Source organism: Cryptotermes secundus, unplaced genomic scaffold (genome assembly GCF_002891405.2).
Source record: "Cryptotermes secundus unplaced genomic scaffold, Csec_1.0 scaffold1269, whole genome shotgun sequence".
Lineage (NCBI taxonomy): Eukaryota > Metazoa > Arthropoda > Insecta > Blattodea > Kalotermitidae > Cryptotermes > Cryptotermes secundus.
This window is the reverse complement of record NW_019720738.1, coordinates 6,485-18,734: the sequence shown is the minus strand read 5'-3', so window position 1 is coordinate 18,734 and position 12,250 is coordinate 6,485. Positions and strand designations below refer to the sequence as shown.

At 39.8% G+C, this 12,250-nt stretch overlaps 2 long non-coding RNA genes across 4 annotated transcripts; both read left to right on the top strand.

Moving 5' to 3' along the window:
- The first annotated feature begins 9 nt into the window (after window positions 1-9).
- Window positions 10-1,852, top strand: LOC111873116. Of its 2 annotated transcripts, none has more exons than XR_002844352.2 (3): window positions 10-99; window positions 341-440; window positions 632-1,851. It is a non-coding gene; the product is annotated as an uncharacterized LOC111873116 (long non-coding RNA). The 2 variants fall into 2 exon arrangements; XR_002844353.2 differs by having other exon boundaries at window positions 55-206; window positions 632-1,852.
- Window positions 1,853-6,518: 4,666 nt separating this feature from the next.
- On the top strand, window positions 6,519-11,889 carry LOC111873389. 2 transcript variants are annotated; one of them, XR_002844378.2, is made up of 4 exons: window positions 6,519-6,724; window positions 7,063-7,196; window positions 8,122-8,305; window positions 11,738-11,889. It is a non-coding gene; the product is annotated as an uncharacterized LOC111873389 (long non-coding RNA). The 2 variants fall into 2 exon arrangements; XR_004514005.1 differs by lacking the exon at window positions 11,738-11,889 and having other exon boundaries at window positions 8,122-8,501.
- The last annotated feature ends 361 nt before the right edge of the window (window positions 11,890-12,250 follow it).

Below are 12,250 nucleotides of genomic sequence, written 5' to 3'. Positions count from 1 at the left end.
ACAGGCGCACAAAAAAAATGCGTAAAAGTTATAAACACAATATCATCACCTACTAATCATTTATTTGGGGGCGGAGGCGGCTGCAGTACTCCTCGATAAGTACGGGATTTAATTTAGTATCGAATCAAGAGCTGACGATTACTCCTTAAGTTACATCGCTAAGTTATTTCTGTATATGAATGGCGTGCTTACTTCGGCCGAATTAGGTTAGAAATATATATGAAGTGAAAAATTGCTGTTAAGGATATTTTCGTAGGTTATGCATCTTAGAAGGTCTGTAGAATCTCGAAACTCACCGTGTACTGTGATTGTGTTATAATTTCTGTATTGTTTCTTGCAGGATAAATGGGAAGAAAGAAATTTTGCGCTGCCCCTGGGTGCTCTTCATCCAGTAAGCAGAATGGTTTGAAACTCTTAAACTTTTGCAGAGATTCAGCACGGTAAGTCTCTCGTAATGCATGATGTAATGGGTTTATTATGTGTTGCATAATCCAACGAAGAAATTAAGTTTAGCTAGTGTCTGCATTAAATGTATTAAACGTTACCCCTAAGTGTAGCACCAGCACCATGTTTGTAATACTTAGAGATGAATTATTTCAAGGTTCTGATACAATATGTAATACTCTTACAGGGCTATGGTATGGACAGGAAGAGTTGGGATGTACTGCACCATTGATTCTGCTAGAATGCTGCACTATAAATATTTGTGCAGTAGAAAGTGATTTCACTACAGCTGAAAGTTATTGCCCCAAGAACCCAGCTGTAATCAAACAAACATCATTGTCATAATTTATTACTACTGAAACTGTATATCAGTATACAGGTCATGTAGAGTATGTCACAAACACTAATGTTTTAGGATAATTAAAAAATGTTTGAAAAGCTGAACATGCTTTCAGTAATATTATTTATGAGAGAATGAGGCAGTAATGACTTTACTATGAGGAATAACGTAACCAGTGTACAAATTTTTTATAGAGGCAGTATGTTGTAAAGTAATATTTGTTATTTCCCATTGCGAAGAATTATGGTAATCCACCATGTAAGGAAGCACACTAATTTTGCATTTTTCTTTCGTTCATTCAGGAGGGTGCTGCAGTGAATACCCGGCAACAGCTGTGTTTATTGAGGAGGTTGACAAACTCTTTGAGAGTTTAAATGATGGAATGCGTATTGACCCTGAGAAAACACTGTGTTGCCCACTAAGCAATAACAGTCCCCATATAGAGCACTGGAAAAAGGGCAAGTATGAGGATAAACAGTTGGATCTTCCTCAAGGATGGTAAACCCGCCTTTCTTCATCCTCCTCCACAGAATGGGTGGCTGATTGTCATCACTGTTGCCCAGCATGTGTGGAAGACAGTGAAAGAGGCTTACCACTACCTCACACTGCTCACACTTTTGCTCTTTGAAGCGAACTGTGTTGTCATTGGCCCAAATTCTGCAATGTCTACAGCAGTTGCAATTGGTCTAGATGATCAAGTGGTTTGGCGATTGTCCTTTCGTGACCTCTGTCATCGGGATTATGACGCTATCTGCTAATGGAGGCAGGTTTATATTGCTAAGATACATTAGACCTCAGCTGATTAGCCTGGATAGCTACACTGTGTTCAAGCTAGTTGTCATGTGCAGCAACGAGCAGGCTAGGTGATTTTTAAGGAATATATATGCTTGTTTCACAGTCATTAATCTAGCCACTTCAAGTCACCATCAGAGCTTAAAATTCTATAATAATTAGACTATACAACCTCTTTATTAACCATCACAACACAACAAATATCAAGGTCAGCGCCCTGCTATGGCTTTGCTACATGTTTCGGCTATCAATAGCCGTCATCAGGCAAATAAGTGGTTAACGTATATAGACCACTGAACTGCAGTACTATTAAACTGGATACAGTACTATTAAACATATAAAACACTTGATGTAAATAATACAATAAATCAGATTATATAAAACAGAAGTTATAGTATAAAACAAGAATAAAATTTTAATTGATGTTTTATAACATTGAATCAGTCGTTGGTTTTTCTAATTTTGTACATTCCCATGGACAAATTGGAATATTCTATATTTTTTGTTTTTTATATAAGATTTTATAGGAGGCTCGTGATGTAGATGTAGTAAATTAATGTTAATCTGAAAATTATATGAAAGTAATAGTATTAAATTTTGTTATAATCAACAATTGATTTTGATATTGAAGGTATAGTATATATTACTTACTGTTTAGTCAGTGCCTCATCTTACAAAGTGTCTGTACTGTAGGGAATGATTCGATGTTATAAAACAGCAATTAAAATTTTATTCTTATTTTATACTATAACTTCTGTTTTTTTTAATATAATCTTATTTATTGTATTTTTTACATCAAGTGTTTTATACGTTTAATAGTATTGTATCCAGTTTAATAGTACTGCAGTTCAGTGGTGTATATATGTTAACCATATATTTGCCTGATGATGGCTATTGATAGCCGAAACATGTAGCAGAGCCATAGCTGAGCACTGACCTTGATATTTGTTGTGTTGTTGTGACGGTTAATAAAGAAGTTGTATATTGTAACACAACAGGATGCATGAAATGAAAAAAGAAAATAATAATTAGACTGTTCTTGGGCTAGATAAATTTTGGCCTGCTTGCTGTAGGTGAGGGATTGGAGTAATGGGCTATTTAAGCCTGGCAACACGGCCATATTACGCTTTTCTCTTGCCTTAGCCAGGTTTCATGCGCATCTGATTTGGTTATCCCAGGCAAGTCTCATGCTGGCTGTCCATTTCAGAGTGGGTTCAAGTCAGACTGAATATCTCACACTAATGCTAGATAGCCTAGGCTCAGGCTACAGGACTGAGGTGGGGCATTTTTCTAGGTTAAGGACCATGGAAAGCTTGGATAGGCCATACTGGTTAAAAAAAAAAAGATAGAAAGCTAAATCTATTCCATTAACGGGCTGTGTAGGCCTGTAGCATTGTGAGTCTTCAAGGCTCCAGCATTTCATGGAGAAGAATCAGCAACCATCTGTACGATACCTCTGGAGTCTTAACTTATAAAATATGGGCAGAAGAGAGGAAAAAGTGTGTGCAAAATAATGTATATTGTATGGGCATATCTGGTATCAGAAGAAACTTTTATTCAATATGAAAATAAAATTTATTCCTACTCCTGAAGCAGCTGTATATTCAAATTTCACAAAACTGCAGAAAACATAAGATGACAGTTTTCCTGGATTTCATGCTTTTGAACAAAGCACTATCCATTTGTGTTACAACATGAAACAGGTTGAGAGGTACAAACTTATAAGATTCTTCAGCAGTTTTACAGTAACATTCCTTCTCTAACAAACATCACTACTCAAAGTCGCAGATATGGTTCAATGTCCGTCAGTATCCACATGAGTGTGAATAGAATTCGTTCATACTCATGTGTTCCAGAACAAAGAGGAAGATAAGCCACTTTCTGATGTAATAAGAGCTTCAAAGAGTTTACAAATTTAACAAAGAATTACAAATCTTACAAATTCTTGTGAGAGGTCTCATTCGACTATAGTAATGCAGCCAGGGAATTACAAATAGCTTACCTCAACCCAGTACAAAAGGCTAAATCTCTTTTTCCATGTTAATTTGAGTTGTGCCGCTTTCTGCCACATCTTAGCAAATCACTGATGTAAGTGGAGCAGTTTATACACAGCCAATAATTCATTAATGGTACACGAAGGATTTTTTTCCGTGACTGTGATGTACCACTTCTTTGATATGTCTTAGTACACTGCTGATTTAAATAGAGCTGCTTCCACATGGCCACATGAGTGATCAGTGGTTTGTTAACATATTTGCTAAGAAACTAATGAATGGTCCGACAGGCATAAATTTGATACTGTAAATATATTTACAAAATCTTGATTTATATGTTTTCATTTATACTGAAGACGAATCTGTCCTATTAATTACTAGAGTAAACCATAATTACTTAGCATGTATGGAGAATGGGGTCTGCCAGTTACATGAATCTGCTGTTTTCACGAGAAAAGTTCTTGCAGAAACCCAGTTTATAATCAAAATATCACGTTCTTGCTTTAGTTCTTGCGTGGACTATTCCCATACAATACTGCAGATTGACAGGTCAAAGGTTTTGAATTCACTAGATCACAAATTCAACTAGCCTTTACTGAAATGCCATCTGCATGATAGAGGGTGATGCTAGTGGAAGCTGGGAAAACTATCATAATGGTAGTGGGTGAAAATACACTCATAATTTTTTAATGACTTTATAATTTTCTTAGAAGTTTTTGCCAGCTGGATGCCTGGACACCAGATAAACATCAATATACTGTACATCATCTGATGATTATGGACCCTCAAAAGTATTGAACGTTTCACTGAGACTCATATGAGTGCCACAGTATTCATATTTGTGTTTTTAGAAGTCTTACTTACAAATTGGCACTCCAATGACAAGCATTTTGCTGCCATTCATGTGCGGTCTCCACATTCTCTTATGATAACCTCAAACATCAACATTCCAGATCTTGAAGCAATGAAACAATTTGCAGAATAATGTTATGCGAGTATTCTATGAAGCCCAGTGAAACATCAGCACAGGAATTTATATCATAATTGAACACAGAGCAAAATCTCACTCAAGAAAGCAACTTCTGTGCACACTCACTATGTTCTGCTTTGTTACAAATATCCAATTTCAATAACTTGAATGTACTACAGATAAACATACACTTATAATGGGGTGCTAAAAACGGTAGGATAAGTAAGCACTATGAGATGCTGCTCTCTAGAGGTACGTTATGACCATTATTCATCAGAGGAGGTAGGGAGAAGAGGAGCAGGAGGCAGGAGGAGGTTGGAGGAAATAGGGGAAAGAAGAAGTATGAAGAAGTGGCATGAGAAAGTGTGTGATGTGGTAGAAGTTAGAAGGAGAATGGGAAAGTAGGAGGGAATATGGGGTGGAGGAGGTACGGTGGCAAGGAGGAAGAGGATGGAAAAGGAAGCAGGAAGAGGAGGATGTGTTTGGTGGTAGAAAGAAGAGAGAGGAGGATTTGCTCACTCTACCAACAGCACAGCATGTCTGAACCATTACCTTGGCTACTTGCAGCTACGTTACAAAGTCTCTTGGTTCTTCCATTTTGATGAACATTACTATGATTTCACCCTGAAACAAAGAAAAAACTATGCAGACACACATATAACTTACATCTTATTAAATATTCAATTAAATTAAATAATGAACATGTAATGAGAAACATTTGAGGTTTTCATGGCAATGAAGATTCATTCTGTGATATCTGTGTTACAACACCACATTGTAATCTGGAAGGTTGGTCCCAGTGTTTCAGCGAAACATGCTACTTCCAGCCTCAGGATTCAATATTCAAGATGAACTGTCTTCCTCCAAATCATTGGTAACCACCGTCACAAGACAACACATGTTAGCAAATGTATTTGATAACTGGTGAAAATATCAGTCTGGGACATGGTATTTGAACGATTTTTAAAATAAACAAAACACCATAATGATTAAATATATTACAGAAAAATATGAAGTTGATGTAGTGAATATTATGTGTGAAGGCAAACTTCACCTTTTTGTCTGGTATGAAGTTCTCCTCACATGATGATTTGCTGTGATCCAAAACCAGACCTCTCTTGGTCATGTCCACAATTAACTCTTCATAATGTTCTTGTTTATGTTGTAAATACATAAAATAAATATTAAATATTTATCACATGAAAGTCAAAAGAAAATTCATTACCTAACTTCCTCACTAGAATTTTAATTCTACTGCAAACTGATTTAACTTCTCAAAATTAAAATCCACTCCCCATATACCTTCATGGCACAGTGCTTAATTAGTTAAGCATAGTGACAACTTTTCTTTTACTTTTTTTGATTGTGCATCATTATCATGCGTAACATGACTTAAGGATACAAATACATTTTCGCTTTTCTGAAATCTGGTATTAAATTGTGTATCCTACGAAGGATTATCACTAGGAACACTATAGTGGAGACCTTACAGATCACACAGGACACTTTTTCTGTAAGGTTATGTGTTCTGCACCACAAGAAGATATTTTACAGAGAATCTGGTACTATACAAGGTCCAAAGAATAACCAACAATGTTACAATTATATCATGGCCATATACTTAAGACTTGAGGTCATATTCTCTTATGTGATAATTATAAGTAAAATATCCCTGTTGCATGTATTTATTTATGCAACTAGAGATTTACAAATATGTTTTGGCTGAGGAGGTAGTTTCAACTATCAAGCTATCAAGGAAGTTAAAAATGTACAAATATTCCATTATCTTTGTTCAAAGGTCAAAATTAATTCAGCTTTTGTTCTTGTATTTTAATGGAACTCGGCATTCGAGAGCTGTGTGATGTTGAGCATAATTTATTTTGTAAGTTGAATAATTTCGGTGTTAAATTATTCAGAGCTGAAAAAGTAATTCCCGACTTCCCGAGAGATCGATCATTGTGATCAGTTGTTATTTTGATATTCAAAATGGCGTTTCGCTAAGAGGTTAATGCTGATGACACTCCAGTTTTCATCAATAATAGTAGTGAAACAAGTGAAGTAACGAGTGCTTGTTGTGATAAATTTAAAGTAGAACTACAAAAGACCTAAATAGAACTCAGATCAGCACAAAAAATTATTTAACTGCTACAAGAAAAGATGAGCTTAAACACGCCCAATCGGACCGTAAGTACAGACGCATGTTACTTGCATCACAACGGGAATTCATCACAATTGGAACTCAAAAAAGGGAACTGGGTGCATGTGTTCATGAATCTCAGCTGGAACATCTGGTTAACCTGACGTAAGTTTTTCATGGTTTTTCACAGGACCTACTGGCAAATGCTGGCTGGACTTAGTATCCCAAATGAGGTGACCACCAAGACTTTTGAATACATTATTTTCTAATCGTCAGCCATTTGATACTATATAGTTTCCGCTACGAAGTGGATTGTGAAATCATGAAAAGAAATGTGGTGCAGGTGCAGTTTTGAATGTTAGTAATAATCTGAAACAACTTTCAGCGCCAGAAGAAGTACTGTCCAACATCAAGATTGAACCCGATGACAGCACACTGGAGCTACAGATTGCCCTCAAGAAAGCACGAAGTCTGAAGCTGCAGGAGGCTGTTACAGAATCAAAGAACAGTATAGAAAAGGTACATCACATCCACAGATTTCCTTTTTAATCCTTCTCACAAATCTTTGGCTGTAGTAGGGGACATTTCTCTTGATCAGTCAAGGCCATCTTCCCCTCACCTGCCTGAGACAAGAGAGGACCAGCCCTATGGATAGGTGGTGGGATGTGATGAAATTGTCCCTAGCTACAGAATCCTGTGCCATGTTTAGTTCCTGCACAGTGTCTCCATATGTTCCAGTTATAAAATGTTGACCAGAACTTTGTAGTAAACTTCATTATGATGTTTCCTCTTTGGTTACTATACAAAACCATTGTACTGTGGAGAAACTGTGTTCCGATTTAACCTGAGGGCTATTAAATTGTTTCTCTCACAGTCTGTTGTGGTGGGCCTCAAACCAGCAATTCGTATCGTCACATTTAAGTCATATCATCCTTTCTTACTCTGCTATGAACCAGAAGGTTGCCGGTTCAATTCCCAGTGAGGTAATTGAATTTTTAAGTTGACTGAATCCTTCCAGCCGTTCTATGGGGTGGATTCAGCCTCTAACAGAAATGAGTACCAGGGATCGTCCTGGGGGTAAAGGGCGACGGGAGTGTAAGGTTGACAACCTCACTGGCGTCTGTGAGCTGACTGCCGAGAAGATATGGAAGTCTCAACGTCTCACAGCCGTATGGGCCTCCACGGCCTGTTGCAAGGATAGCTGTATCTTTCTTTATACTATCATCCTTTCTTGTATTTTGGTTATTGAGACCTGATATGGCTTCCTGTCATATAGGTACCAGGGGCACTTTCCCCGAGTGTGGGAGGGCATGGAGCTGGCCACTCACCTCCATCTAGTGTATAATTAATTAAGCATAGGGACATATTTGCATTTATGGATACTAAAAAACAGAATGCTGTATAGCTACATAATTTAGCACTTTGTGATTTGTGATGTTTGTAGGTGGCAGAGTCAGTACTGGAGAGAAACTCAGAAGGAAACACGGAAGGTGGTTCCATTGTGCTGAATGGTACAGCAGAATTCTGCCGTATGTTGGATGACATCGCCACGTATGGTCTGGCTGGCAACAGGGATGAAGACACTCAGGAACTACTTATGAGTGCAATATAACCATCCACAGATAAATGTACACTTGGCAAGGCACTTTGATTTAGAATGTGTCAACACTGGATACAGTCCATTGCCCATGTAGAGTTATTTACTTGCAACTGCAACAGAATTTGAATATATTTTAATCACAGTTGAATTTCATGATAATGGATATATAAATCACTGAACTGAGTACAGAACTGGAAACATCAAATAAAAGATCCTAGAAATGATAGCACTCTGTACAATAATAATATTGTGACATGTTGATCCCTACTGTCCCAGCTCCACGTAGCGGTAACTTAGCGATCGCGTAATAGGTGAGTAATCACCCCGCAATGCTAATCAACAGCGGTGACGTCACGCGCGGTGATGTCACGAGCGGAGCCGAAGAGAGCCGAGCGGAGCCGAAGATAGCCGAGCCCCCGTAACCTGGTAACTATGCAATGCTAATCAACAGCGGTGGCGTCACACTAGCAACAGCGTCCTGGGCTATACGCCACGTCACACTAGCAACAGCGAAAGGCTATATAAGTGGACTCCACAGCCGTCGAAGACAGTTCAGAGTTGTACGGCAACAGTTATACCGTGGATATCGCCGAGTCGAGACGTAGAGTCCGCCAGTCAGTTGTATTCTGGCATTTGGAGTGTAATATTTGTGATACTGCAGATAGCAGTAATCGTCAGATTGCAATATTGAGTGATTGTGAGAGCGGATGTGAAATAAAGTTCGCTATATAAAATACATCGTGAACTTATTTGTCGCGATATACGCCCGATACGTGACAACTGGTGTCAGAAGTGGGATACGGTCTTAAACACGTGACCGACAGGATTTGAACTTACACACGTGATCAACGAGATTCATACTCAAGACGCGTGATAAATTGGTGTCAGAATTTTTACGAATTTAAACACGCCTGACAAATAATTGGATTATTGTGCATCGAGTATTTGTCTGCTACAAAATGGAGAAACAAGACATGCAGCGAATAATTGAAATACTGGCAAGAATGGAGGCAAAATTAGACGCTTACTCGAAAACCTGTCAAGAGATGGAGGCACATCTATTAGAAGAAAAGCCGGCCCCAGTAGACAAGAAACCTGAGGCGGAACAACAAGAAGAGGTCCCTGTAGACGACGTCGCAGTGATACCGGTCAGTGAACCTGCAGGTGAATTGATGCCGATTACCCAAAAAGAGACGGTGGCCTGCCCAGTGGACGCGAAACCTGCGGCGGCACAGCGAGAAGAGGTCCCGATAGTGATACCGGTCGGAGTGACGACGGCCTGCCAAGAGATGGAGGCATATCCAGAAGAAGAAGTGCCCGCTTCAGTGCACAGGAAACCTGAGGCGGCAGAACTATTAGAGGTACCCATACAAGACGCCGAAGTAATGCCGGTCAGAGAACCGAAGAAGAAAAGGCGCAGGGACCGAAAGCGACGAAATATAAAGAATTCGACACGGGAAAACTATGGACCCCGGATGAGGTTGGCTGCCCCCTGCAGGAAGACATCCCGTCGCGCGACAGTGGCACGACGTTGGAGAATTGCCTTCAAGAAGGATATTCCCCTGGGAACCTTCGGATGCCAGCGGAAAGAAGTGACCGCCACCGGAATAAAGATTACACGCTGTGTAGGACACAGGCGTATGGGACAAATCAAGAATAAGGTCGCACCGGATATCACCAAGAAACGGACGTTCGGGAAGAGACTGTGGAAAAGCCCGGAACGCAACACTGTCATCAGGAACCGAGGCCTGAGACAGCAACTACAGCTCAGAAATGAAGTGACGGACCTAGGCGGCGAACAGCCGCGATACGTGAAGGAAGCGGACCTGAGAAAAACTGCAAGACTGCAGATCGCCAAGCGAGTAGCTGGATTTTCTGTCTGCCTACGACACGGCAAGGATTGGACCTTGTGGAGGGGACGACCCCCTCCAAAACGAAAAAAGACGCAGGGCACAGAAGAGGAGCCGGCAAAATAGAAGAACCGGCCTCCCCATTGAGAGTGAATGTGCCATAGAATGAAAGTGATGGATGAATGTGATCTTCTGGCGAGCTGAAAGGAAACCGCTCGAGACGGGCTTTGTCTTAAGAAGGGAGCGGATGTGACGAACGAAGAATAGTCGCTGCAAGAAGAGTAGCCGCAACAACAGGAGACACTGCATGAACAGCCACCGAGGAAAAGGAACGGGGATGCACCGTTAGGCTATTCGGGACGAACAGCCTTAAGGAGGGAGCAGTGTGACATGTTGATCCCTACTGTCCCAGCTCCACGTAGCGGTAACTTAGCGATCGCGTAATAGGTGAGTAATCACCCCGCAATGCTAATCAACAGCGGTGACGTCACGAGCGGAGCCGAAGAGAGCCGAGCGGAGCCGAAGATAGCCGAGCCCCCGTAACCTGGTAACTATGCAATGCTAATCAACAGCGGTGGCGTCACACTAGCAACAGCGTCCTGGGCTATACGCCACGTCACACTAGCAACAGCGAAAGGCTATATAAGTGGACTCCACAGCCGTCGAAGACAGTTCAGAGTTGTACGGCAACAGTTATACCGTGGATATCGCCGAGTCGAGACGTAGAGTCCGCCAGTCAGTTGTATTCTGGCATTTGGAGTGTAATATTTGTGATACTGCAGATAGCAGTAATCGTCAGATTGCAATATTGAGTGATTGTGAGAGCGGATGTGAAATAAAGTTCGCTATATAAAATACATCATGAACTTATTTGTCGCGATATACGCCCGATACGTGACAATATGATAGTTGAAATGGTAGAACCTTTTTCTTCTTCTTGACAAGTGGTGTCTTCTGGAATAAAGTGGTAAAGTCCATAAGTATTTGGAAGGAATGTCAGTTGACTTACAGGGTGTTACTATCCAGAAGTTAGTGCTTTTCTTAGTCTCCTTTGTAAGAATCTCAATCCAGGCTTTTTCATGTCTTATTTTTTTTCTCCCTGTGCCCTGTGTGTGACACAAGGGCAGAAAAGATGCTACTAGGAATTATATGTGAAATTGAAATAGGGATGAATAAATAGCTCAGAACATGACTAAATGAAAAACCAACAAGTTCTTGTAATTTTAATCATTGCAAAGTGAATTGAACGTTAATTGTCACAGTATTCTCACTGCAAACTCAGAATTAGTTTGGCAGGTGTACAGTGCTTGGCAGAATGAGAGTATGTTTCTATTAGAACTGTAATTTTAAAACATATTGTGATATTAAAAAGATATATTTTGGCAAAGACATTTCAAGATGATCAGTATAGTCAGAAGACTTCTGTCTTATGGGGTATCATCGGAATTTCCAGGGGAACACGTCATCTGAATCTTCAGGGTCAAAGAATAGACCAAACAGGAAACCAGCATGAAGCAGTTCAGATTTCAGTCTATCTCAAAGTATTGAATTGGTAATTTTTGGGCTGGGCATTTGCATCTTGCTAATCTCATACAAAATTTACATTACAGGGCTTTGAGAGGGAAATGATTGAAGAGAAGAAACATCGGGAAGGAGGCAAACGTGGAGCTTGGAATGAAGTTGAGATTGGTGAGTCACTAGCAGATTCTTTATGTACAACATAGGCCTATTCAAATTAAGAGACCCTGACACTTCTGTATTAGTTTTAATTGTACATTTATATTTTAAAGATTTCAGAAATGCTGTACCATATTTAATTGTATACTGCAGTTTTGTTAGGGGTTTTAATACAAACACATTAATCATTACTATTTTAATATTAGTAGCGGTAGGATAGTTGGTTGAGGCACTATGCTACAAGTTGGAAGGTCATGGGTTCAAGTCCCAACGAGGTCATTAATTTTTTTTTAATTGACCTAATTCTTCCAGATACTCTGTGGCCCTGGGGTCAACTGAGCCTCTTAAGAGAAATGAATATGAGGAATTTTCGTGGGGGGTAAAGTGCGGCTGGTGCGTAAGGCTGACAACCTCACCACCATCGATGAGCTGATTGTCTAGAAAAT